The sequence below is a fragment of the Mytilus galloprovincialis genome, chromosome 4, assembly GCF_965363235.1.
Source record: "Mytilus galloprovincialis chromosome 4, xbMytGall1.hap1.1, whole genome shotgun sequence".
Taxonomy (NCBI): domain Eukaryota; kingdom Metazoa; phylum Mollusca; class Bivalvia; order Mytilida; family Mytilidae; genus Mytilus; species Mytilus galloprovincialis.
This window is the reverse complement of record NC_134841.1, coordinates 24,062,749-24,068,525: the sequence shown is the minus strand read 5'-3', so window position 1 is coordinate 24,068,525 and position 5,777 is coordinate 24,062,749.

Sequence of the window (5,777 nt, the reverse complement as noted above, 5' to 3'; positions counted from 1 at the left end):
GTTGGTGACCTTCTGCTGTTGTCTGTTCTATGGTCGAGTTTTTGTCTCTTTGACACATTCCCCATTTCCATACTCAATTTTATAAGGTTGCAATTCCCTCAAGCACTGAGTCTCCATTATTGTGTACTGTACACCAACGTTTCGGAAAATAAGAACTTTTAAGTTTATGTAAAAGGTTAAATATTTCAATAAAATTTTAGAACAGTACAATCATTATCGATTAACTGCAGGAAGTTAATGTCTTCATTATAAATTTTATTTTTCGAATTTTATGGATGAAGCACTTAGGATTTGAAACGTTTTTTTTTTTTACCAATCATTAATTCAAATGTTTTAAAATTTCCTTCATTTCTTTGGTAGATATAGTCTAACATTTTATTTTGCAAGCTTTAATATACTTTCCAATGTTTTGATTAATCTGTTTGTACGGTATTTTTGTTAATATTTTTTTCAGTCCAAAAAAAAAAAACCCAAAGAATATATATATGCATCTTTATTTACATTTTGAAAATTATATGTTATATTGACTACCACTGTTCACAACAGTATATCGTAATGTGTCTCTCATAGAATATCAATACACGCGCTGTTCTATGATGATATGCACCGAAAGTCGTCAATTGAACATTTGGATATGTAATTTGAAATCGTTTCCTACAAACCCACCTTCAGGGTTCAGATCATAATATTCTTTTGATGAAGAATGAATTCTTCTTTGAAAATTTGTATAATGAAGTTTTAAATACATTATTATCCACGCCAAGACTAGCATTAGTATTATTCCTTGGCACTTTAGTAACCATTGATCAAATGTAAAGTTCTGAACACTGTTTTAACCGGTATTAAATCAACAAATTGTCGTATACATTCTGCTTTTATGGGTAGACAAATTGTTCTCTCAAAATGCTTTGTAAAACTGTTAACACGAAATAATTCAGTTTCATGTTTTTTGTTCAAGAAATAGGATTATGCAATAGAGAAAAAACAAGACAGGCAATTTTAAAGTCACAGAGAATGTTTAAGCGATCGTGCGAAATCCATCAAAACAGAAGGACGTTTGGTGTGATAACATGGAATAAACGGTACATAATGATAATGGCACAATATGGCATATATTTGTTGATGTGGTTTATTAGTGTTTCTCGTTTCTTGTTTTTTTTTACATGGATTAGACCGTTGTTTTTCCCGTTTGCTTGCTATTCAGTGGGAACCAAGGCTCCGTGTCGAAGACAGTACTTTGACCTTTAATTGTTTACTTTTAAAAATTGTGATTTGGGTGGAGAGTTGTCTCATTGACACTCGTGCCACATTTTCTTAGATTTATATAAGACCATATTTAAAATTTAATGATTTCCTGTACATATATATTTTAAAATAATCAAGAACTTATGATGACAAGTTTTATTATAATTTTTCAAGGCGTTTTTGTATTTTTTTGTTACGATTCGTTCCGCCTTTTTCTACTTTTCATAAATCTGGTAAGAAAATTTAAGTTTTGTGTGGGAATAGGGGGAACACTTGTACAAACACAGGATTATACTGTATATAGTGTGTTTTTTTTTTAATTTTATTTCTTATTTTCGTTAATTTGGAACTTTGACGCGCGTCAATGTAGTGTGCATATAATTTCGAAAAGAAGTAAGGTTGAATGAACATTTCTGTGTACAAACCTGACGAGAGATTCTTATTAATTAGTATTAGTAATTGATATCATAGCTTTTTGTAGGCATTATTTGACATCAGCAACAAACAAAGCATCGTAATAGATAGCAAAAGGTTGCACTTTGAAACTTTGTGTCTCAAAACACGCCTCTTAAGGAGAGATATATAATATTCATAATAGATAATTAATTTTGTGTATGTACTGGTTCCCAGTTATGATCTGTATGTTTCATCTCATGTAGACATAACTTGGGAATGTCACCAGTAAATATGCATATGCATATCAGTCATATTGAAATCTTTGGAAATCCTAAAGGCAAGGTAAGGATAGTACATAATTTTAGTGTAAGTTTAGACACTTAGAAGTTATTGGCGTATATACGTTGAAAATATGCCACACGGCCCTATATTTTAACCTTTGGAAAAAAAATAGTAGTGTATATGAGCGTTCCATTGTAGGATAAACAAAATTGTATAATAAAAGTGGGACAGTTTTAGCCGTAAAAGGCGTTTCTATGGGAAATCGCATTGTAGATATTTACAGAAATGCAACCTAGAACGCCTCTTGTGATAGGTAAAACAATGACAATTGAGGGTGAGAATTAATTCTAAAGATACAGTTATATTATAATTTAATACGCCAGACGTGCGCTTCCTCTACATAAGACTCATCAGTGACGCATAGATCAAAATAGTTATAAAGAGCATCGAGGACTTAAAATTCCAAAAAGTTGTGCCGAAAACGGCTAAGGTACTCCATCATTGGAAAATAAAATCTTTAGTTTTTCGAAAAATTCAATGTTTTGTGACAGGAAATTTATAAAAATGACCATATAACTGATATTCATGTCAACATCGAAGTGCTGACTACTAGGCTGGTGACAACCATGGGGACAAAACGTCCACCAGCAGTGACATCGACCCAGTGGTGTAAATAGTTATCAAAGGTACTAGGATTATAATTTAATACGTGCGACGCGCGTTTCGTATACATAATACTCATCAGTGACGCTTAGATCAAAATTATTATAAAGCCAAACAAGTACAAAGTTGAAGAGCATTGAGGACCCAAAATTCCCAAAAAGTTGTGCCAAATACGTTTAAGGTAATCTATCAAAATTCTTATTGTCGAGAGCATATTCATATTGTTTTGGAGAAAACTTCAATGTATCATAATTTGATGGTGTTTTACAGCTGCGCCAGTACCAACCCTGGAAATTATAATTGGTTCTGCTGTTTATTTGCTTGATATTAAATACCTACATGAATACTTTATTTTTAATAAAAACACAATCACTATACATAGTTATAGAGAAAATACATAAATATAACTATACGGTCGATTATTACAAGCATGTGTGAACAATACAATGAAAATAACTTGAATGACTGACTTTCTTATAACTTTGCTAAATTTACATAGTTTTTCTAATATTACAATATTTGATGAGTTAAACTGTTGATCAAATTTTTTGAATAGATATTAGGATTTGACCAACAGTATTTCGGTAAAAAAAATCTTTCTTTCCAACTTAAATGTTTCACATTTCATAATAAGATGGTACTCGTCACCAATGTTTGAGTCACATAGATGGCAGATTCTGTTTTCTCTCGGTAAACCATACCAACTTCCAGACTCAATCGGTAAGTGGTGACTGTCACATCTATGTTTGCATAATATATACAATGTACATGAATTTGTAAGGCAAAACAGAAAATATTCTACAGAGGTAAATTAATATTGTTAATTGCGTATTAGTGTTTAACGCCACTTTTAGAGTGATCTGAGAGAACAACTGACCTTCGGTAAACAAAACCAGAAATTCGTGTAAATAAAGACCTTAGTCAGACAAACCTCAAAAATGAGCAGGATTTAAACTCACAACCTCAGAGTAGATAAATTACTCACCAACCGAAGCCTACATCACAGCAAAAATAATAATAAACGATTTGTCAATAAAGACAACAGTAGTATACTGTTGTTTGAAAAACATAAATCGATTAAGAAAAAACAAATCCGGGTTACAAACTAAAACTGAGGGAAACACATCACATATAAAAGGAAAACAACTAAACAACAGAAACATTAAAGTGCAACATAAAACAAAACAATAATTCAACACACATCGAAACGAGCTATAAGATTCGTCAAGACTACTGTCGAGATTGTTTTCCTACTTTATTTCGTTTGTGATAAGTGTAATATATTTTCGGTCGGCGGACTAGAAGTTATCAGAAATTATCAAATGTTAACACGCCAAAAGAATTTAAACCTGAATTGTAAATCTAAAACGAGTCCGACATCTTTGTAGCTCATACTAGACAATTTTCATAGCTCTAATACATCTGAACATGTTATCTTATCAAAGTGCACAACATTGGATAGCAAATAAAAGAAGGAAAATTGTTATACGGAATTTATAAATCTACTCACACTTGCAATTACGTTTCGTCTTACACTTGTCATTTTAGATTTATGATTTTGTTTTTATTTCTGGTCGCAGTAATTCTCTTGGTAGTGAAGTAGACAAACATCTAATTCATCGAGAGGTATTGACTTACAAGTGCGTATAGGCTCTCAGTGACCAGTTAAATGATAATTTTACCACTGATTGCGTTGCTGTAATGATATTCGTATCATTTTGTCCCAAGAGGTCAGTGTAAATTCGGTGACCAGACAATTATAGGGCAGCCTAAGAACTTCACAGCAACTTACTTTAATAATGAATGAGTTATTTGTTGATCTTAAAATGCAAATAATCAGACTGGAAGATGACAAATAAAGTACATCAAAAACTATTAAAAAAGAGTTGTTTGAGTTTAAAACAATGATAATGTACCTGAAAATATTTCCCACAGGAACACAGTGATATTGACATAACTTGTAAGGATTTTTTATTTCCTTAATGATTTTAAATCTGAATAATTAACACGCTTTGTCTGTCTGTGATACAGTGTGGATGATATATGTTCAATAATTCTGTATGGCCTTGAATAACATAACATATGAGCATACAGTTATGTATTAATTCTGTTTTATAGAAAACAAACGAAGCATGAAATATTAATTTTACGCATGGGATAGACTGGAGGTTTTCTTTATGCTGTTTTTTGTTCGGTGTTTTTTGTTCAATCTTAATCTAACTTGTACAGTAACGAGAAACCGATGTCCAACCGACAACACTAAGTGATTTTATTGTTCTGTTAGAAGAATTTAAAAAAGCTCTTTCTTATTACACGCGTGTTAAGAATACTATTTATGGCAACACAAGCAAGTTGATGTACACAGTGGAAGTAAACTATTCATTTTTTAATTCAAACTTGCAGTCAGCTGTTGTAAAGCTCAATTAATCAGCAACAAAGCATTCAAATATCAATGTAAACAACACAAAGGCTTTTATAAAACATGTCAAATTGTTCTTTATTTCATCTTTATTTAATTAAATATACATTTTATATATTTGTTTATTCTTTAGTTTTCTATGTTGTGTCGTGTGTGCTGTTGTTTGTTTGTCATTTGTCCATGATGTTTCACACACATCATCGTAGTTGTGTTGACTAATGTAAAATATTTATGTCTCATGCTCAAGGTTAAGTTCAACATGTTATAGCCATAACCCCAATCCGTATTTTTGTCAAAGTGACCACCGATTTAGCTCTGAAATAGTATTAGCCATGAGAAACACGACTTGTGACAGCCATCAGCATAACAAGAAAACTTACTTCATTTTTTTCGGGTTCGTGTTTGATTGATCTTCAACATGTTTTTATTTTAAGTTTTGTTTAGATAGAGCTCTTTATTTTTTTGTCATGGTTTTTGTCTGTTTTTTTTTGTCGACTTTGATTGTTCATTTTGTATCTTCCCTTTCTTCGTGTAACGTCTTACAAAAATGCTTGTCCGTATAGATGTGTTCAATACATCCATTTAAATCAGTTGATTCGTTCTGAAGAAGCCTATTATTTTCGAAATATTATTTCTGTGTGTTCACGATGCTGTAACAATTTTTTGGTTCCATTACTGTAGAGTTGAAAACGGATTTGGAAAACGAAATGAAAGCTGAATGACCTTTACATTTTGCATAGAGCATGGACGCTTCCTGCAAAAAATAAAAGTG